The sequence below is a fragment of the Polypterus senegalus genome, chromosome 2, assembly GCF_016835505.1.
Source record: "Polypterus senegalus isolate Bchr_013 chromosome 2, ASM1683550v1, whole genome shotgun sequence".
Taxonomy (NCBI): domain Eukaryota; kingdom Metazoa; phylum Chordata; class Cladistia; order Polypteriformes; family Polypteridae; genus Polypterus; species Polypterus senegalus.
The window spans coordinates 212,039,454-212,063,451 of record NC_053155.1 but is presented as its reverse complement, the minus strand read 5'-3'; the positions used below and the strand labels follow the sequence as shown (position 1 = coordinate 212,063,451).

Genomic DNA, 23,998 nt, shown 5'->3' with positions numbered 1-23,998 from the left:
TCCCAAAAGTTAACTGGTGACTGTAAGATGAACTATATGTGAGTCTGAGAATTCAAGTGACAGACCTTCCAGGGTTTATTCAACAAAAGCTGAATTTACTAATTGCATGCAAAAAATTATATGAATGGATAATATGCTGAATCATCTGCTAAAACACTGAGTTGTGCTGACATTACGGCTAATTAAATTTTTTGAACTTTTACAATTTACAGTCAGGCTGAATGAAATACACCTCCCTAGTTGGGACTGTTGGAATGAGTTGTTTGCCTGCTTCTCGACAGTTCCGGCACCATACATCCTATGTTGCTGCCAGCAAGCACAAATGAGGGATTTGCCTATGTGGCATACGGCCAAGACACTTGATTTCCTGAGCACTCTGCTGCAAGGCTATAAACTTTGGAGCTGGAACAGCGTGCCAACAGTAGGCCAGACAGGGTTATTCGAGAAAACAGTATGCTTCACATTATAAGGTTTTTTAAGTTGATTTTTTTCTTTCAGTTACTCTGCAGCTTTCCCACGGTTTGTTGTTGTTCTGCTCTTTTTTTTTTTTTAAATGTGGTCAGTCCACTGTTGATTAAGAACAGTCTGTGCTGACCTTAAAAATAAACACATCTGCGACGGTTTGGCTAGGTGGAGCAGGCACAGTGCAACAAGCTTATTCATCTCAGATCGGAAGGGTATTCTGACAGGGGGACAACCTGACGTGTCATTGCTAAGGCAATGCTTGCATGATGGGAATAACAAGTTAATGCGTCTGATGGCAAAAGAAAAAAATATCTTCACTGCTTAGTATAATAACTTTCAAAGGCTGCTTTTGGCTATTTATCACTCTGCTGATTTTATATTTAACAAGACACAATGCCAAATTATAGCATGTCACACGTTCATAAATTAGAGATGCTCTGTGGATTTTTACCAATTTGATGCTTTGACGGAGGTTCATTTTTGTACATTTCTGCATAAGACATGTGTTCCCCTGCTGGTCTGGAGGTCTTTCCACCTTTGTCTTCCCAGCATCGCCTCACTTTCTCTCACAGGTGACAGCTCTGCTGGGTCGCTTGTCTACTTGGGTTGAGGTTCACTCCACCTTCACATGACATATGGGATAAGGACACAAGGAAGGACCAGAGGTAGGTAACGAAGAACTCTAGATGCCTCTGAGCTATCATTAATTAATGATTTGATTTCTCTGGAAATTTGCAAGTGACATGACCTGGTGTTGTATTTATAGTCTGGGGTGTACAGAGTGAAAATAAAAGGAGACAGGACTGTTCATTGTGGTGCTCCAGTGTTGTTCACATCCATATCAGAATATAGTAGTGAAAAGCTGGAGCCTTGCCAGTCAATGTCAGGTGTAAAGGGGTAGGCAATACTAGATCCATGACAAGTTTCATTCAGCCATGTTCACTGATACTTTTTAGAACTACAAATTAACCTTCTGCATGAATATGGAGAGATTGCACAATGACCTGGCTATGTTTAATTAGGTAAAATTCACTATTTTCAATGAGTCCTGTATTTTTGGTGGACATTTCAGCCAAACAGAGGTGATGACTTAGTTAATACACTGCCCGTCCATCTGTATAATGGAGTTGATAGCAAGCAGTGGTTTGGGTCTCAATGTCAAAAGACAGAGGAAAGGTGCTCTATAAATGAAATGTATTATTATTAGAATGTATCAGACATAAAAATATCCCATAGTTGAAAGTGGCTCCTGTAAAGTCTTCAGATGGTGACTTGACAATGTTTAGAAACTTTTGGTGAAGACATGCATAGTATAGGGGTAACCTGTACGAACTACAATGCACCCTCCTCAAATAGTAACTGTACTTAACCTTTACATTTTAACAGTAGCTAAAAATCTTGGCATTGTTGTGATCAAATGAATCTTTCCATGCAAAATCAGAATAGGGAAGGGATTATAAAGTAAGTGATGCAGAATTTATATATATATATAGATTAAGAAAGAGAAATGTCAGATAAACTGGGGTTGTTTCACAGAACACCAAACTCAAAAACCTCTGGACAGACAACATCGAAAATATGAAGTATTCCTTTGAAATGAATTATGGGAGAAACTAGACTTCTGATTAAGGAGCCTTTCTTTTATTAGCAAAAATTGAACATGTAGCTTGACCTTAAATAAGTGTGATGTCACATACAACGTCACTCAAAGCAGCATTATAGCAGCCATACTTGACAACGTCAACTCCAATGATGTCATCAATGATATATTCATGGGAAAACGAGAACACCAAAACATGTTAAATAGTGTTGGAGTGCGAACCCCCTGATATGCTGTAGGTGGAAAAATAAGAGAAGAAAAGATGCAGCATCAGTCAGGTCACAGTTGTGCATGATATTCTGCATTTGTCTTCCTGTGAGAGATGAGGACTTGCTGTTAGTAGTGGGTCTTTAAGGGATCAAGCCAGATAAGACGGGGCTAAGACACTATTCTTCTTCTTCTGGCCTCTTCTGGGCTATAGGAAGAAAAGGAAAATATATTATTGGCAGTGTCATACCCAACTCCTTATCCTGTGTACCCAACAAAACAATATATATTTAATTAAAATGTAACATTTCTTTATAAATTCTGACAGACATGAGTCCACTGAAGAAAAGAGAAAAGCAGAATCCCGATTCCAGCTGTCCTAACTCCAATGGGCAGTGTCTACCATGAAGATAACGAGTTAACTTGTTGACGTTCTTTCCCAAGGCTGTCCAAATTTATCCTTTTTGGATGTTACTGCAATATAATAATATTATTAATAATAATAATAATAATTTTTATATAGCACCTTTCCCATTCTCCGTATGCAGTATTAATGTTAGGTGAACATTGAGGATCCATGACTTCAAATGATTCTACACAGTAATTGACCAGCAACTTTAATATCTATTAATTTCTCACTGCCATAGTACAATCAGTGTTTTTTGCAGACTTTATGTCTACTGATTTGTGAAATAATAGTGTGCCTAATCAGTGTATTCAAGCTGCATGATGAGTTATATCAACAGAAAATTTAAAAGAATAAGAGCAAGCAAGGTCGGCCCAAGTTAAAATGCTAATATGCTTACAGTGCCTATCAAACGTATTCACTTCCTTGGAAGTTTTTACATTTTATTAGTGTATAACATCAAATCACAGTGGATTTAATGTGGCTTTTTTGAAATTGATCTAAAGAAAAAGTCAATGTGAAAACAGATTTCTTCAAAGTGGTCTAAATTAATTACAAATGCAAAGCACCAAAAATTTGTCACAGAAGTACTGTAGTCTCCCCCTTCAGGTCAGTATTCAGTAGATGCACCTTTGGCAGCCATGACAGCCTTGAGTCATTGCGGATTGTATCCTGTGTGGACGGTATTTAGCTATTGGACACAATAATGTTACACATGGCACATTTTCTTATGACTTTTCCACTTTAGGTATGAAGTGTGCATTTAGCTCTTCATATCTTTATATGACTAGCCAAAGTATTTAGTGCTGCCAAGGTATAAATAATCAAGGGAAAAACTGTTTTATGTAAATTCAACATGGCTAAACACAAACCACGATGAGACACAAAGACATACACTTAGACAAAAGTTGTAATCCTGTGAGACAATTAAATTGTTATCAAAATTAATTGAGAAGAAACGCTGTGTTTACCTTTGATCTATGATTAGATTCTGCTTTGACTGGTACAAAATGTTGTGCGTGATGATGATGCTACCCTTGCCTCAGCTCCAGTGAACTCCTGCTGCCTGATGGGAATTGTAGTCCCTGAGTTGGTGGTGATTTTTGAGTTGACCCCTCCAAAATATTTTTTTATATTTATTTATTAATTTTGTTTCAAGAAAGGAATATTGCATACATTCAAGTCAAACTTATAACAACAAATGACTTCATAGTTTAACTATTAACTATTATTGAAAACTATTATTATTAAAAAGCATTAAAAATGAAAGCAAGGAAAAATAAAAGACCTAAAAAAATCCCCCCTTTTATAACCACTCTTCCAAATACAACATATTTAAAAACAATAAAGCATATGTAATATTTAATGAAAATCAGGTCAGCGTTTTTTATGTGAGTAACAAACAATCAAGCAGAAATCAAAATAGCTTACAATTTTATTTCTGTAGATGTAACCTAGAGAAACTGGTAAAGAGAAGGAGGAACATAACAAAAAGATAACTGTCTTACTTAATGCAGAGGGATGGCTTCTTCAATAACTTCAATACAAAAACACTCCTAATTATTGTCCTTCCAAGCTTATTCTCACATTCTTTAATGGGGCCATATCTTGCCTCTAGTGAGCAGTCGTTCATCACCTATTGACTCCAGTCTTTCTGAACACGAGATGTCAAGCAGAGGTCCTGTTAAAAATGCTGACTACTTCTTCTGCTTCAGATAATGATGGTTTCCAGAGCTTCTCTTACCCCATTAACAGGAGCAGCAACTCTGGAAGTCAGCTAAATACTCCTAAATTTGACCATGTGGTGGTCCAAAGGCCTTATAATCAGAAATAATAACAAACCTCCAAATCTGAATTTTGTGGATGGTTTATATTCATCCTAACTATTTGCCATGTTACCTGAATGTGGTCTTATAATGCCAACTAAAAAGAATGCAAGACCTAGGGTTTTTGACACTGAAAAACAATTCCTGGTAATGGTAGCGGAGTTAACCAGAATTCCCTTGACCAGCACTAACTTCAGTTTCCCTTGTAGGCTTTCCTGGAAGTTTCTGAATTTGAAGACTTAGTTCTGTGATTAATTACAGACACAACTGAGTCATTATTCTCTTTAATTTTTGCCCATCTAGAGGCAATGTAAACACACTGGATCCTTTGTCATGAAAGTTTACTTCTCCACTCCTCTCTTAACATTTGGCAATCATAATGCAGAGTCTGGTAAAAGAAAAAAGAACGAAGGTAATCCCGGCATTTGAACTGCAGATTACCACTCACTACACCCACACATATTTCATTGTGATTGCTTGCTTTTACAGTTGAGCTATTTCAGCATGCAGGGAACATAAACACTCCTATTGGGAGGATGGCGGAATGTTACGTGTCTGTGGACCCAGCTTACATTAAGGCATACACTCTAAGTAATACTAAAAATAACACACTGGTCATTGACTGAAGCGTTGTACAGCAGCAAATGCTTTTTATAACTCCTTGTCTTATGCAATCACTTGCATAATTATGACACATACAGGTATCCTGCTATAGCACTAGTTGGGCGTAGAGAGATCCATTATTGTTCATTGTGTGTTATTTCCAGTTTGACTTTTACAGCCCACAGTGACGTGCTTAACACTGCTGCCTCAAATTTCAAGTGACTTCAGCTGGCCCAGACATCGTTTTTGTCAAGTTTAAAGTCAAGTCAAGTCAAATGGTTTTTATTGTCTTATTGGTACATGATACAGTGGTATGAAATTACATTTCCTAGGGTCACTTTGCAATATTTAGACAATATGTATGACAATAATACAATTAAAAGGGGTGGAAAATTTTACAACAAGGAACAACAGCTGTGCAACATATTGACAAACAGCTATCAGTGAAGACAGTAGATATACAATGGACAAGAAATGCAAAGGAGTGCAGAACAGAAAAGTAATTAGATATGAGCCAATGATAACGGGGTAACATTGTGTTCAGGAACCTGACTCTCTGTAGGACGGAGCTGTTGTTTAGTCTAGCAGTGTTGGTCCGCACACTCCAATACCTTTGGCTGGATTGAAGCAGGGAAAGAGAATGTTGGACGGGTGGGAGGGATTCTCCCACAATGCTGGAGGCCTTATGAATGCAGCACGTTGTGAACATTTCCGTGATGGAAGGGAGAGAAGTCCTGATGATGGTCTCTGCAGTTTGCTCTATCCGTTATATGGACAGGCAATTTGACACATTATAGTTCCCATACCAAACAGTGTTGCAATTGGTTGGGATGTTTTCAGTGGTGCCCTTATAGAATATGGATACCTAGTAGAAGGCTTGCCCTCTTCATCCAATGCAGAATGTGGAATTGCTGCTGTGCTTTCTTGGTCAAGGAGACCATGTCAGGTCCTCTACCAGGTGTACATCAAGGAATTTGGTGCTTTTCACTCTGTCTACCAAAGACCTTCATGTAAAATGGAGTGTGGGCAGGGCAGGTCTTTGTAAAGTCTGCAATCATCTCTTTAGTTTCCTCAACATTGAGAGACATGTCATAACACTTGCACCAGCTGCTCCTCTTCCATTTTGTATTTTGTCTCATCATCACTGGTGATGTGACCTACTACTATCATGTCATCCACAAATCTGGCAATGCTGTTGGAGCCATATGTCAAAGTGCAGCCCATTTTTCACCTTCTATTCAAATCTATGATAGATTTCTGCCGATTGTTTGGGTTCCTTCTTAGCCACATTCTTTGACAAAATCTGAATGGTGTGAAGTTCCTACAGTATGTTCTTCTCATGTCTCTGAGGATTTTCCGCTCACATTCCAAAGATGTTCATGTCAAGTTAATTGCCAGTTATGAACATAAGTGGGTGTTGTAATCTGCAATGGATTGACATCCCTTTGTGATGATGCGGGTTCTGCTTCATGCTCCCACTTCCCTTTTGGGAGCCCTTGAACCCAACACCGTAACCGGCTGAGCTGGACAATACGGACACCAAATGAAGCAAGGGGAAAGGTGCAAAGTGCAGAAGTGCTTTTATTTAAAACAGTCAAAAGTGTTCAAAACAAGTGCAGTGCTTCTAAAAGTCAATAAATAAATAATCCATTAAAAACAGTAGAAAATGTGGAGGTCTAAGGTAAATCCAATAAATAAGCCCTTTAAAAACAAGGTTAAAATACTGGCTGGAAGAAGTCCCTTCTTTAAAAAAAACACAGTGACATCTTCAACTTGCGGCTCCCCTGCTTCTCTCATCCGGGCCCTGCACCAGGGAAGTCCCCCTACCTGCAGCTGACCTCCTCCTAAGGGTCTGTAGCCTTTAGAACCTTGGGTCCATAGGGCTCCACTAGATTGAGACTTGGATTTCCCAGCGACCAGGGCTCACACTGGGGCTTCCATCTCCCAAGCCTTTGACACCCGCTGCCTTCTGTGGCCTTACGCTGCAAGCCGTCTTCGATCTTAGTCACTCCTACTCCTCTGCAAAACTCAGCAGGAGTGACCCAATCCATCTGCCCCCTGGTGTCAACCAAACACCTGGCTAAGGTTCACTTGTCCCAGCTGTCTGTCCTTCTTACAACGAGCCTGTTCTTGCTCACTCACAAACACACTGGCTTTCAGCTTGCAGCTTTCTTCTTCCTTAACCTCCATTCTCCATTTCCTTTGTTTTTTGGTTTTTCTCTCCTCCGCACTCACACTTTTCCTATTTATAATGGGGACGTGGCACAGGTGTGGTGATTAGCAGCTCTCGGCATTAATAATGGATACGGACAATTCCTCACCTGTGCACTTAAGAGAGGAAACACCTGCACCACGTCGTGTTTGAGAACCGCTCCAGCCACACTACCACGCCTCCTCTATAATTATTATTTATTTATTTAAAAACTGGCCTTTTCTTTTAAGCCGCGGACACGCTATACCACACCCTTCCAGGTTTATTTTCTGCTGTGTGGCCAGTGCTGCCTGGATAGGCTTTGATTCCCTATGACCCTTTGTTCTATAAACTTTGTTCAGAAAGTGAATGGACTTGTGCAGTTATGTTCCATAATAACTATGTATATGATGTCCACTATATTTATCTGTCTCTTTTCCTGTTTTTGGTTGTAATTTCTTCATTGGCAATGCGGCTTCACTTAAAGGATACATCACCCCAAATTATATTTTATGTTATTCACCCTTTTATTGTTTGTTGTTTTTATGCAGAACGGCCATATTAAATTTCTTGGCTTCACCAATGCTGAACAAATAGCAAAAAAAAAAAAATCAAAGCTTTCATAATAATTTTAATTTACTTTTGCGGCATTATAAACCATGTCACACAGTATTTTTTTATGCTCACAAAATCCCAAAGACATGTAGGAAATAAGCTCAAAACTGAAGACCAGCCACAAACGTTTTCACTTAAATCAGAACTTGCTTAAATATCCTGGTTTCAGAGGGTAAAAGAGGGGAGAAGTGGTGTATGTGGAATTGTGTTGGAATATTTGAATAAGATGATTCGAGAGCTTGTTGCTGCTGACTCATTCCCTCACAGACTGCCTGCTCGTCTGTCACAATGGTTTAATATCTACATTCTATCTTGACAAAAGTCATTAAGCCATCCAGCCTCTGAACCTCTCCTCTGGACCAAGCCATCTGGACACAGATAAGAAAGGTGCCACTTTTCCTCTTGTACCAGGGATTCTTGTTCTGACACTGATGATCATGATTTGCTTCTTGTCTCTTTTACTAGTTGTATGCTTCAAGTTAAATCATCAGTAAAAGTCAACTTAAGTACATTTTTATTTCTCTAATGCATAAGTGTTTTGTTCTCTGCCTGTTGTTGGAGTAGCGTTAAGCTTTGAGATACTATAAAAGAGCATTTATTTCTGGTAGCATGTGCCCCCTGCAAAACTCAGCAATGGACATGATGACATCTAACATGGTAATTAAATATCCAGAAAGGTAGCACTCTAGCGTGGACTCCATCAAAAGCAGAAGTACAGTAATGTGTGCCCGCACAATGCTGTCATTACTACAAAAGTTCTGAAACCTTAACAACTCCTGAGCCTCCCACAGTGTCTCTGAACCCAAATGCTGATGAACATTCACAAAAGATGCCTAGCCTCATTGTCTAGGTAAAAAGAAATATTGAACAGGTGTGCTATGACATCCCATTGTAAAAGTGTCTGGAAGGTTATACATTGATCACATTTATTTGTACCATTCTGTGAATAGTGGATATACCGCTAATGCACTTACTACATTTTTTCAAATTAAACCACAAAAAATACCCTAGCATCCTGTCTTCAATATAAGTCAGTTTCCTATTAAATTACACCCAGAGATTCATAACACTCATCTATCTTGTGTTCAACCATCCATGATCATAAGTACTTCATCCAGTGCAAGGCTGCTGTTCTAGCAAGATTATGCAGTAGAAAGGAAATAACACTCGTTAAGTGTCATAATCTGGTTTATAGATGAAACTTTTCCAAAACTTCTGTAGCCTCTAAAAATTATTTGAGTATGTAATATTCTTGTTTTTCTTTCTTGTGTTATTAAAGTTGTTAAAAATGATTTATGGCTTATTTTCATTATGGATGCTGCATGTATTATCATGGAGTTTCTGAGACCTACCAGGAAAATTTACTGGGTTCATCTACTCTCACCGTTGAAGATTAACACACACACACACAGATACACACAAAGACACATACAGTATGACACAACTACACGTGCATAAATATAGAGACCTTAGGCAGACAAAGTCTCAAGTGGTGCAGATTTGCAGTCACTCCACAATATTCGGCATAAGACTCTCTATATTGGGATTCATTATCACCAGCTCTAACAAACCTCTATGTGTCATTGCGACACATAAAAGCACACCTTACTAACCAAACCATGTCTTTCTTTTACTATAGTTGTTCTAATTATTGAGAAGCAATCTCAATAGCCTTGATAAATCCAGCCAAAAAGGAAAGTAGCAATCTAACTCACACTTAGTACCTTTTTACTATTTCAGTCACCCTAGATAAAAGACAAAGTACAGAAAATATAAAAGTAATGTGGTAGTTATTAACGTTTAACAAAACCAAACAGAAGAAAAGATAAAAGAAAGTAAAATAGCAAAGTCTGGATAAAAATAGTTTTAGAAAATCTAAGATTAGAAGTGTCAAGGGGTGGATGTTGTACTTGGCGGCTTTTGGTTATTTATAGTATACGTTTTCTGACGTCCAAATCCAATGGTATCACATCACTTGATCTCTAAAATCACTTGCTCTGCCGTTTGTTATTTTTTTTGGTCCATTAGGCAACCATATGTATATTAAAATTCACATGTGGGGTTTCATGATATGTTGACATTGCAGGCATTTGATTTGCTATCTTGTCCTGATGACGAGTAAACTAATTCTATAATTCCTATATCTGTGGTGTCCAGTCATTCGTAGGACATAAATTAATTAAAACAGGTTCTGTGGCATCTGTACTTATTTTCGATTTCCCCAACTAACTGGAAAAGAAACTGACTGGAAAAAATGCATAATTAAGACTACAATACAAAAGAATGCTTGCAATGACTTTAATTAAAGTCCTGTAAATTTGGTTCACCCTGGTTCATTTGAGCAAAATAATTTATAATAAATGATAGATACTGCGGTGGGCTGATGCCCTGCCCGGGGTTTGTTTTCTGCCTTGCGCCCTGTGTTGGCTGGGATTGGCTCCAGCAGACCCCCGTGACGCTGTGTTCGGATTCAGCGGATTGGAAAATGGATGGATAATGGATGGAGGGATGATAGATAGATAGATAGATAGATAGATAGATAGATAGATAGATAGATAGATAGATAGATAGATAGATAGATGCCTGGAAGGACTGGGAGAGAGACAATACCTGCCATGACAGGGTAGCCGCCCTGGTTCACCTGGGGGCCATGGGATCAGAGATTGGAAGCTCAACTCTGTTCAACCCTGTGGTCCCCACCAGGGGGTGCCCGGAAAATGTCTACAAAGCCTTGGATTGCAGTACTCTCGCCATAACAGGAAGTGCTGCCAGAACAGGAACTAAGTACGCCTGAAGTGCTTCCGGGTGCAAGGGCAGTACTTCTGCTACACCAGGAAGTGCTGCTGGAAAATTGTCATGGAGCACCTGGGGCACATCCGGGCCATTATAAAATGGGACGCCTCACTTCAGTAGACGAGCCGGAGCTGGGATGAGGTGGACAGAGCTTCCAAGGAGAGGAGTGAGGGCGAAAGAAAGAAAGAGAAGAGAAGAGAAAGAAGGGATTGAGGATTTGGTTTTGGGCATTGCATGGTAGTGTGTAATAAATGTGTGTGTTTTTGGACATCGACTGTCTGTCTGTTTCTGTCTGGGGGCTGGTCTTCCACAATAAATAGATATACCTTTATTTGTCCCCTGGTGGAAATTTGGCTTTTTATAGAAGCTCCTTAAATAAATAAATAGGAAATAAGTAAGTATGTAGTAAACAGACACATTTTCAGAAGCTCTTTAAATTACTACATGAAAAAAAAAAAAAAAAATATATATATATATATATATATATATATATATATATATATATATATATATACACAAAAGAATGACTATAAAGCAAGAAAATTCAAAAGAAAGAAAAATTCTAACTTGGCTGTTATTGACGCATTGTGTAGGCGTATTGCTGTTGGTATAAAGGAGCCCCAGTAGAGGTTCTTGACACACTTCTGGTGAATAATTCATACAGTCTGCAGTTGGCAGTTCAAAAATTGAAAATGTTCCACACCAGGACACTGCCATGTTAGAGACTGGTTGCCAGAACGTGAGGCCTCTTGACAAGCGATGGTCCCCAGAAGTCACATGTCATGATGTCATGTGAAGCAAAATGTTTCGGATTCCTGGAAGAAAGAAAAACTTTGCGTCATTTCATAGAGTTAGTTTATGAATTTACTGGTAATAACATTTTGTCTGCTGTGTGACTACAATTTATGTCTCAGGTTTGTTGGCTTTGGTTTTGTGTACCCTTTTTGGCTTATGAGTTACTGCTCTGTTTTCTCACCACAATTCTGGCTACATGCCCTGAGCTTTGTTATTTAATTGTTGTCTTCCCGGTTACAACTCCTATGTGAATTCTGGATTACTGTGTCAACTTGTGATTCCATTTTCTCTCAAAATTGCTGTCACCTAGCACAAGTGGCACAATGAGATTCTAGTCAAACATACATAACAACATAAGAAATTTGACAAATGAGAGGAGACCATTCAGTCCATCAAGCCCTTTTATTTAACAAATAGCTATGCTGTCCCTAAAAAGCCATAACAAAGCCATAGCTGTCTGCACAGGACCCATTCCAAGTCACTAGTATACCTCATTGATTTCTTTTTCACAAAAACCTACACAAGACAGAACAAGTGCAAGTAGTTTTATGACCCACTAAAAGAGTCAGTGAAGTGCATGCTACCTGCACAATCAGAGTCAATGTATACTAGTCTTTCATTTCTGCTAATTTTTTTATTCATCAGAAAATCAATAAGCTGTTTGCTGCTCAATTCCAAAACACTTCCAGCCATTGCCTACTTGTTTATCAAATTGAAAACCCCTTTTCCAGGAATAGCAACCTATTCAGGCCTTGATTTAATGAGAAAATGTGCAGTACAATGCTGAAATGTCTCTAGGCCTTTTGGTAAATAGATTTTGCCACAAGAAAGTAAGCTGATATATTTCTTTGTAATTAAAATGCGTCTGTTCATTCTGAATGTTCAAATGTAAGGTATGTAGGACTTAGAAGAAAAACAACAAAAACAGTTTTTATTCAACCTATCACCTTACACTCAATCATCTTAATCCACAAATTCAGAGATAACTAATTCACAGTTTGGTTGTTTACAGCAGCATTCAGTTACTTTTACCTGTTTTGTAATATAAGGTAATATACTCAGATTATTTTACAAAGCAAGCATTTCATAAGAGAAAAACAGAAAAATGAAAATGAAAGGCATGGTTGTATCCCTACCTGGATAATGTAACATATCCTACTGAGTATGACATAAACCAAAAGGATAATCCATCTGAACGCACAAATTCCAATGCAGAGTCCATCCTAGGGCTTGTCCTAGCAGCATCTGTTCTTACATCTTCGTGGGTGTACAGCAAACAAAAGGGAAGGACCAGGGAATAATATGTAATTGCAAATAAAGCACGGGACAAAACCAAAACGATCATGCCTATTCTTCATCTTGCCAAAGAGGAGAGTCAAAAATCAGAACATGAAGCCATAAGTGAAGAAAACAAATAGGTTAAGCACAAGGAGAAGTTGCTATAGCCACAAATTTGGACAAACCAGGAAGTGTCCAAAGTTGACCTTTATTCCACTGACCCTGTAAAGCCTCGCATCGTGTACTTCTGTTAGATCTTACCTAGGAACTGTCAACCAATAGAGACAAGAAAGAGCACAAAATGGCAGAAAGAATAACAAATAAAAATGCCCCTCAGGTAAAGTAATTAATTTTTAACATAATCAAGAACACTTGAAAGCCAATAAGGCATTGCATACTTTTGGTAGATCTTACCTAGGAACTGTCTAGCAATAAAGACAAGAAAGAGCACAACATGGCAGCAAAAATAACAACTACAAAATGGCCCCCAGGTAAAGTAATTCATTTTTACTATAATTCAGAACCCTTCAAAGCCAAAAATAAATGTAACAACTACATTCCTAGACCTCTAAAACATACATTTACACCAGTGCTTGAAGTGGACCAGTATGCCGTTTGTCTGTTTTATCGGGATGAGTAAAAGTTCCTCCCAGCTCAACTAGTGTTTTGCACCCCCAGACTCAACTAGTGTGTTTGAAAGCTCAAGAGGGGTGGCCCCACTCTTTGATATAATATACTTTTATCATTGTGCTTGTAATACAAAGGGGTTCTCTCCACCACTCTTCGTTATTATAGCTGTTTTTTATCGTGATCGAAAAGCACGGTGGATCTTCACACCCCGGTTTTCAATATTATGCATGTCGATCAGTGAATTATAAAAACAAAGCAGGGGGCGATGAAAACTCTTAGGGGGAGTCCCCCCTGTTCAATTATGAAACTGTGTACAATATACACTGCATTTACACTGTATCACAAAGGTGAGCAAGATGTCGGCAAAAACAGAGAGCACTGGCAATTATTTGTTTCCACTTCAAGCACTGGTTTGCACTAAAAGTAAAATACAGAAAAAATTATAAAGTAATGAAGAAAATTTAAATTGTAACAAAATCACAACTGGATTAGTCAAACAGTAAGAATCTATATGTCTCCTATTCATCACATGGAAGTAATGTATGTTCACATTATGAGAGAGCTAACATGACTTCTGAAGGTTGTTCAGTCTATTCCTAATCCAATAATATTACATTCAACTGAGATGTCTACAAGTATTTATTTATGAAATCCATGTACAGCTTTTAGTGCTCGTCCTTAGTGTGAAATTAAAGGTGATGGGGTGGCCTACCCTAGTATATGACACGAAACAGGAATCAACCGAACCGTAACAAGACTCAACTTAATTGTAAGGTACACTCTTGCATTCACTCAACCCCATGTTCATATAAGACATCAACACGGGCATGGGGAGAATGTGTAAGTCTTACTTAGACAATGATGAGGCAGGGAGATTTGAATACTGATGACTCTAGATGTGACCTGCAGATGTTTTTTCATGTGTCTGCAATAATTCAAAAGGTTTAAAAGAAATATAGTATGAGCCATTTAGGAATGATGGCCATTTTTATACATGGCCCCCCCCATTTTCAGGGCTCAAAAGTATTTGGACAATTGACTGACAAAATGTTCATAGTCAGGTGTGAGCAGGTCCCTCATTATTTCATTAACTATTAAGCAGGTGGAAGGTCTGGAGTTGATTCCAATTGTGGAATTGCATTTGGAAGCTGTCACTGGGATCTCTCAATATGAGGTCCAAAGAGCTGTCCATGCAAATAAAAACAGTCCATCATTAGGCAGAGAAAACAAAACGAACCTATTTGTGAGACTGCAGAAACTTAAAGAGTGTTCAAATCAATCATCTGGTACATTCTTAAAGAGAAGGAATGCACTGGTGAGCTCAGCAACACCAGAATGCCTGGGCAACCATGGAAGACAACTGTGCTAAATGATCACAGAATCCTTTCCGTGGTGAAGCAAAAACAATTTACAATATTTAGTCAAACCAAAAACACTTTCTAGGAGGTAGACTTATCATTGCCAAAGTCTACAATCAAAAGAAGACTTCACAAAAGTACATACAGAGGGTTTACCACAAGATGCAAACTACTGGTAAACGTCAAACATAGGAAGGAAAGATTAGACTTCGCCAGAAAATATAAAAAAAAAACAGCCCAGTTTTGCAACAGTTTTCTTTGGAAAAATGAAATTAAGATCAATGTGTACCAGAATAATTGAGAGAGAAAAATATGGAGAAGAGAAGCAACAGCTCATGATCTGTAGACTACCACATCATCTGTAAAACATGGTGGAGGCAGTGTTATGGCATGGGCATGTGTAACTGTGAATGGAAGTTTATTGATGATTTAAGTGCTGGCAGAAGTAGCAGAATGAATTCTGAAGTGTATAGAGCTATACTATTTGTTCAAAGTCAGCCAAATACAGTACTACAAAACTGATAGGGCGAAGCTTCACAGTACAGATGGACATTGAGCCAAAGCATACTGTGACAGCAAAATGAGAGCTTTTCAACATATTTAATTGTAATATTCTTCAATGATCAAGTCAATCAACTGCCCTCAACCTAGTTAGACATGCATTTCACTTGCTGAAGACAAAACTAAAGTCAGAAAGTCCAACAAATAAGCAGTAACTGAAGACAGCTGCAGCAAAGGCCGGGCAAAGCATAAGTAGGCTGGAAACCCACCACTTTTTCAATGGCCATGGCTTCCAGACTTCAGGCAGTCAAGGATTTTCAAACAAGTATTGAAAATGATTGTTACATTCATGATTATGTTAGTTTCTCCAAATACTTTTCATCCCCTGAAAATAGGTGGACCATTGTATAAATATGACTGTCTTTTCAAAACGGCTCATACAATGTTTCTGTTAAACATCTTAAATTAAAACTACAAGTCTACACTTTAATCACATCTTTATTGCTTCATTTCAAATCCATTGTGGTAGCTCAAAGAGCAAAAAATGAAAATTGTGTCTCTGTCAGAATACTTATTGACCTAACTGTATATATTAACTGTAATGAAGTCATAAAAAGATAAAAGTTAATTTGCAGTTAAAGTTACAATGTAATTTAACCTTTATATTAATTGAAATACATTAAAACCCAGGCATACTGAGAATGGGTCAAAAATAGCTTTTTCTACTTACTTAGATCATGTTCATCTCATCTCATCTTCTTATCCACTTTTTATGGTGAGGGTTACAATGGAATCAGGCCAAGAAGGTCAACTCAGATTTCCCTATCCCCAGCTACAGATTCCTGATGAATTGCCAGGTGTTCCCAAGACAGATGAAGAGATATAACCCCTCCAACTTGTCCTAGATTTGCTGAAGGGTCTCAGCTCAGTGGTACGAGCCTGGAGCAGCTATAGGGGAGCCACCCAGGGGTATCCTAATGAAATGCCCAAGTCACATCAATGTGCTCCTCTCAATATGGAGGAAAAGGGACTCTTCTCAAAATATTCTCCCAAATTGCTGAGTTTCTCACCCTATCACGGGGTGTCAGTCCTGACACCCTGTGGAGAAGCTTCATTTCTGCTTACAAGGTTTTTTGGGGATTTTTTTTTGTCTTTATAGACTGTCATGGAATGAAAGTCAGTAAGAACAAGACAGAATACATGTGTATGACAGGGAGGTCAGAAGAATGGTGAGGATGCAGGGAGTACAGTTGGTGAAGGTGGATTAGTTTAAATACTTGGGATCAGCAATTCAAAGTAATGGGGATTGTGGAAGAGTGGTGAAAAAGAGAGTGCAGGCAGGGTGGAATGGGTGGAGAAGAGTGTCAGGAGTGATTTGTGACAGATGGGTATTAGCAAGAGTGAAAGGGGAGGTCTACAAGATGGTAATGAGACCAGCAATGTTATATGGGTGGAGACAGTGGCACTGACCAGAAAGCAGGAGATGGAGTAGGAGGTGGCAGAGTTAAAGATGTTAAGATTTGCATTGGGTGTGACGAGGATGGACAGGATTAGAAATGAGTACATTAGAGGGTTGGCTCAGGTTGGACAGTTGGGAGACAAAGTCAGAGAGGCGAGATTGTGTTGGTTTGGACATGTGCAGAGGAGAGATGCTGAGTATATTGGGAGAAGGATGTTAAGGATACAGCTGCCAGGCAAGAGGAAATGAGGAAGGCCTAAGAGAAGGTTTATGGATATGGTGAGAGAGGACATGCAGGTGGTGGGTGTAACAGAACAAGACACAGAAGACTGGATGATATGGAAGAAGATGATCCACTGTGGCAACCCCTAACAGGAGCAGCTGAAAGAAGAAGGATGGAGGACTGTCAAAAAATTCCTGTGATTTTAGGCATTCCAACAAATGAAATGTCATTGTTGTTGTTGTTGCTGCTTGTACCTGCAATCTCATTGTTTTGGTCATTACCCATAGCTCATGATCACAGGTGAGGACAGAGGTGTAGATCGACCATTATACCCAGAGTTTTGTCTTTAGGACAACATGGACAGGTTTAGTTCCTGCAGAACAACTGCTGGAGCTCCAATCCACTTGTTGATCTCACGTTCCCTTTTTCCATGACTAGTGAAGAATATCCCATTATACTTGAAATCATCCAGTAAGGGCGGTTGTTTCCCCCTCACCTGGACAGAGCAATCCACTTTTTTCCAAGGCAGAGCCATGACCTCAGACTTGGAGGTGCTGATCCTCATTCCAACTGCCTTGCACTTGGCAGAGAATCACTCAAGTGCATGCTGAAGGTCATAGCCAGATGAGGCAAAGATAGACTTAGATCATGTTCCCACAATTAATGTGATTAGCATTAATGTATAAAATACGTTGATGTATTGTCTGGTAATTTTAAAGAAAAGAGAACTGAGAAATGCAAGAGAAAAGGCAAGGATAATATTTCACATTCCAGTAACTGCTGCTGCTAGTACAAGTAAGCCGGATGAGATTAGTCATTATTTGCCAAAAGGAATTACAGCTTGATTTTCTGTACCTTTTCTCGTATGCTTCCCATTGGACACATTTATGAGCATTTATTTATAATAAAACACAAAGCACCATACAATATGCTCTCCGTGTCATCTTTATTAGATACACCTATCTAGTACAGAGAAGGACACCCTTTAACCTCCAGAACAACTTGAAATCTCCAAGACATGGGGTAAACACTGTGCTCGACACATTTCCTAAGGATTTTGACTCAACAGCATCATGTAGTACAAGCACATTTTTCAGGCACCTCATATTGCAAACTTTGTGTTCCATCTTACCTCCAATGTTTTAGTTTAGATCAAGATATGAGGAATTTGAAATGAATTGAAATTACTGGGAGATTCATGAAACCATCTAGAGGTGATGCATGCTTTGTGACATGATGCGTTTCCCTCCTAAATGTACTTATATCTGCTGGTAGAATGGTAGACTGTGACCACAAAGGGATACAGACAGAACAATCAGCAACAATACTTAGGAACATTATAGCATTTAAATCATGCTCAAGTAGGATTAAGTGGGCTAATGTGTGCCAAAAAAATCTTCACACTATTATACATGATTAACCTTTTGGAGGAACAGGCTATTAATGCATTAAGCCGGTGTATCTAATAAAGTAGTTGTTAAATGGTTATGCAGTATACAAATGCACAGAGTAATAAAATTGTGGATGATCAGTAAGCCAGGACTCAAAATCAGGCCTTCTTGCTGCAGTTCTTTACAAGACTAATTCTTAGTATTCCTCTTTTGTCTTAAATGCCTGAAGCAGTCTTACAGGTGAGGGTTCTAACACCTTCCACGAAGCATTGTAAACTGTACTTGCACTCCTTTAATATTCCTCTGGGGGCATTTAACTGGGAGGAGCAGTCATATTGCCTTCTCTCTGACCTTCCTGGGTTGGGCCGACTCCCTGGCGTGTCTGGACTCACTGCTGGGGCGTCTCCTAGAAGGCACACTGCCAATTCAAGTGTAAGCTTAGTGGCACATGTACAGACTGTGGTGAAGTTCTTATTTGCATGTGTAACTAACAAGCAAAACCTGCAAAGAGATGAGAGCAGGCTTGGAGGCATTCTGAGTTGTTAAACCCCTTAGCATATTTTGCAAGAGGAGACATATCAAAATGTGAAGGCACAGATAACTATTTATGCATTATGACATTTCTTACAGTACTTTTTGGATTTTGGCCATCTTTTATGTTGTTAAGGTATTGCACATCGATTGTTATGATCACCTGTCCTTCCTGTGTAACTGAGATCAGGATTAGTGACTGAGGCATATGTGCAGATAATGTTATTTAAAGTAGGTCAGCAGATACCAGCCAATAAAATTGCTTGCTTTCAAATTATCTGCCTATATCTGCCTATTTTTTGGCTTGATTACTCTACTCTGCAATAAAACTTTGGTGTACTGTCTCAAAAGCTGGAGATGACATTTTAAATAAGAGAGAACCAGGAGATGAGACAAGAATTGTGGCAGTATTGCTAACGAGAGCTCAATGCGATCTTTTAGCTAGAACTGAAACTAAACCCATCAATAAGAACAAAACAAAAGTAAAAATTGTCACATCCAAAATGCGCTAAAAAATTCAAAAGTCAAAAAAGAAAAGCAAGGATTTGATAATCAGGAAATTTTTGAATAGAAAATCTTTGTAACAAGGACTCAAGGGCTTATCCATCAAACTCAGATAAAACATGGCTACTCGAGCTGACCTTTAAAACCAAACACAAAAACATGCCTCAGATTCACAATCTTTGCCTGTCAAATCCCTATAATCGATATAGAAGTAGTAAGAAACTCAGCTAGAGTTTGCATAATAACTTTAAAAATCAGAGATCATAACAGGTGTGTATGATCAGCTCAGTTTTACAGAGTAGCTAACTGGGTGAGAGAAGAGATAAGTAGAAAGTGTTTTACTATTTCAAAAATTCATGAAAAATCAAGAAGGAAGAAGACAAAAGCAGTTTGCATTGAAGCAAGAGTGTCTGCTCCCATAGGAATGACCATTATGTAAATCAGATTATAGAAGATATTGCAGTTAGTTGTCTTCAATGAATAAGAACAATCAATGATGCATTATGCACTCTATTGTTTCGATTGTATGATTGCCAGGAGTTGTCCTTGAGACAACTTCCTGGCCCAGAAGATCACTAGATAAGACCAGGATACAATAACTAGTGTTTTATTAAAGTATCCACACAATAACACACATGAGAGTTGGTTGGTTACACAGTACAATATAAGAAATACATGGGTCTGACTGTAAAGTAAAGTCCATCTTGCACCAGCAGCACCAGGGTTCTCTGAAAATAAGGTTCCCTATTCAGAATAGAACTCCCAGGTAACCCTGTAGGATCCTAATCTAAAGCGGCCTTAAAGTTGTTGCTTTAAGTTCAGTGAATATGATTTCCATATTTGCTGCTCCCATCTGTCCTTCCATTTCCATGGCTTCCACCAACCGTCCTGGACAGATCACCAGATATAGTGCAACATTTTTCATATTACAAAAGAAGGTGTCATGAAAATTAGAATCGCATGAGCCTTCTTGAATTTTACATGAATTGTATCTATGAACAGCAAGGAATTAAAGAGTTAATGAGTGATAATGTTGTATGTGTGATTATAAAGCAAATCAGAAATGTTGTTAGTTATTAAAACCAGAGAAAGTAATGGGTAGGTCAGAGGATTTCTTGGGAGGTGTGAACTTTTAGAATTAAAGTGAAGATGTAGGTAAAGTTTTCTAGAGAAATGGATGATGGAGTAAGAACAGTAAGAGGGTTCTGGAAAAAGCTGAAGGTGGAGACTTATCCTGAAGATTCAATGGTAGGTTTTCCAACTACACGGTGTGAGCTGGCTGAGCACAGGTTCAAACAGAGCCAGAACAAATAACAAATATTTGTGAAACCAGCTGAATATTCCCTTTTAATTCCTTAATATTTCTCTTTTGGCAGCACTTAACATAACCCCGCAAAGTACACAACAGAAAATAAATTCAGCTTTTAAATTTAGCTGTAGTAACAAAGGGAGGCTTTCCGTAGAGCTCTCACTCATCTGGAACCGGTCTCAGAAAAGACAACTCAGTGAAGGCAGCTGGGCTTTGTATAATGCAAGGACCAGAAGAGGCGGAGCTAATTTCCTTCAATGGGAGGTTTCTGGGAGCTGTAGGAAAAAAAGGAGACACAGTAAGCGACAGTGCCTCTTCTTGCCCAGAGGGGTTACCATTTACCTCGAATAAGCCAGCAAAGAGATCCTCGGACACACATGCATGACAATGGTCATTCTCCACTATACTTTAATAGTGCGTATTGTCCATAATTGTGGTATTGATGTCTTTATAACAATAAGGATAAAATTGTCAACCTAATGTTTATGTAAAATAGCAAAGAATAGAAAGAAAATGGATAGCCGCAGCAATTTGGTCATGATGATTATCACAATTAAAGAAGAACAAGGCAGACCAAAATATGGCATGAACTGCAGCATCAGCAGCTTGAACAAGTATTACTTCAAATAAATTGTATTTGAATTATTTTGAATGGAATCCTTTAGAATATTTTTGCTATAGAAGCTGCAGCTAGTGCACTACACACGCACACACACACACACACACAGAGGATCCTTTTTGCTAAGCAACACATAATTATTGAAATCTCTACTTTTCAATACCGGAAGTTTTGCAGACAAATTAGAGAGAACAATACTTATGAACCACAGTAAGCCTTGAACAAGATCTGATGAATAGTGTTTTTGAACTGCATGGTTTTGATATGTTTGATGTCTTTTTGACAAGCATCTTAACAAAGGGGAATATTTAGATATTCTGGTAAGATCTAAGAAAAGAAAATCAAAGCAATGTGGAAAACAGGCAAAGCACTCATGGTGTGCCCAGCTGGGACTCTTCACCAAGGCCTTTCAGAATCATGTTTTCTAAGATAACGCTTCTCAAGTGTTTCCTACAATAACTTCAAACGACCTGAAAGCTTTGCCTTCTTTAGGCTTCCAGATATTCCAGTCTTTCCTGAATGCATATTATCTTTTTTAAATGCCCTAAGCTTTAAACTTTGTTATTCAAAGAAAAATTAAAACATATTCATAAATATACTGCTCAAAAAATGAAGAGAACACTTAAATCACACATCGGATCTTGATGAACAAAATATTCAAGTGTAAAATCTTTACTGAGTAATGCTGTGTAATTTGTTGAGAACAAAATTATGTAACAATGGTCAATGGAAACCAAAAATCACCAGCCATCATGCCAAAAATAAAAAACTTAAATCACAGACTGATCCAACTTGTGTAAATTTCATCCCGGCAAAATGACAATGTGACTCAGTAGTGTGTATGGCCTCCAAGTGCTTGTAGGAACTCCCAACAACGCCTGAGCAATAATCCTGATGAGATGGCAGATGGTGTCACGGGGGATCTCCTTCCAAATCTGGATCAGGGCATCAGTGAGATCCTGGTCAGTCTGTAGCGCTTTTTGGTGGCGTTGGATGCACCGATACATAATGTCCCAGAGGTTCTCAGTTTGTTTAAGGTCTGGGGAATGTGCAGAGCAGTCAATGGCATTAATGCCGTCATCATCCAGGAACTGCCTATGCTCTCTGACCAAATAAGGCTGGGCATTGTCTTGCACCAGAAGGAACCTACAGCTCATTGAACCAGCATAAGGCCTGACAGCAGTCAGGTTACCATTGCCTAGCATGTAGAGGTCTGTGCGACTCTGCAAAGATATGCCTTGCCACACCATTACTGACCAACTGCCAAACTGGTCATTCTGGATGATTTTGCAGGCTGCACAACGTTCACCACGGTGTCTCTACACTCTTTTGGTCTTTCACGTGTCAGTGTGAACCTGCCGTAATCTGTGAAGAGAATAGGGCACCAATGGCAGAGCTGCCAATTGCTGCATTCTCTGATGAATGCCAATCAAGCTACATGGTGATGGGCTGTGATCACAGGTCCCACTAGAGGATGCCCGGCCCTCTTGCCACCCCCATGGAGTCTGTTTTGACAGTTTGGTCAGAAACATACACACCGGTGGGCTGCTGGAGGTCATTTTGTAGGGCTCTGGTAATGCTCTTCCTGTTCTTCCTTTAACAAAGTAGCAGATACCAGTCCTGATGCTGGGTTGATGCCCTTCTATGGTCTTGTCCAGCTCTCTTTGTGTAACAGCCCATCTCCTGGTATCTAATCTATGCCCTTGAGACTGTGCTGGGAGACCCAGCAAACCTTCTTGCAACATCACAAATCAATGTGACATCCTGAAGGAGCTGGACTACCTGTGCAACCTGAATTGGCTGCAGGCACTGCCTCATGCTACCAGTAGTAACAAGGACACTACTAGCAAAACACAAAACTAGAGAAGAGTCACTCAGGAAGGATAAGGAGAGAACAATTGGGCAGTGTTTGATCCAGATTATAAATGTCATGCAACCCTTACATGTGGTGGAATATACCTGTGACACTTTTGGCCCATGATGGAATTTCCTGAAAATATTGGTCTTAAACTGGGATGATTAAGTGTTCCCTTAATTTGTTTGAGCAGTGTATATGGCTAAATATTACACTAAAATGTGAATAATATAGCTTTTTGTATTTTTTTTGGCATTTGTCAAGAATTTGGTAGGAGTGACCATTTATTGTTTCTAATGGTACTGAGTCCGAGAACATTAATAATGTTTTCAATACACCATTGTTAATGTTGTGTTGCAGCTTATTACAGAAAAATTCTGTAGGAGACACAGCCATGTGGGATCTTGTTTTGGATATGAATAGGAGTGCTGACACTAACGAGAACTGATTTAATGTAGTTTTTTGTTTACTGCCCTTTCTAGAAATTTTATTGACTAACAAAAAACATTCATGTTATTATTTTGGGCGCACCCTCGCTTAACAGCATTTAATCACAAGTGCCTAACAATTCTGCGCAGTACTGTTAGACACTGACATTCAAGTTAAAATGTCCCTGTCAAGTAGTCCTTTCACATATGTATATGGTTAGTTATAGCTGGGGCAATATTGGCCCAATATGGAAATGACAAAATACTTCACTTTATGGTTTATTGCATTTGGGCCACATTAGCCCCAGAATACAAATGTCATGAAAACTGCTAGATGCTTTTGGTTACTGTTAGGCTTTATTTGGCCCAAAACTGTAATGCTACACATACCACATACACTGTAGTTAAGTG

The 23,998-nt window shown here is 38.8% G+C and overlaps 1 long non-coding RNA gene across 1 annotated transcript in view; it reads left to right on the top strand.

Moving 5' to 3' along the window:
- Window positions 1-697: 697 nt before the first annotated feature.
- LOC120523713 overlaps window positions 698-23,998 on the top strand; it is a 72,081-nt gene continuing 48,780 nt past the window's right edge. The window contains exon 1 of the long non-coding RNA XR_005632682.1: window positions 698-1,130. This is a non-coding gene — a long non-coding RNA (uncharacterized LOC120523713). The remainder of the gene's footprint in view (window positions 1,131-23,998) is intronic.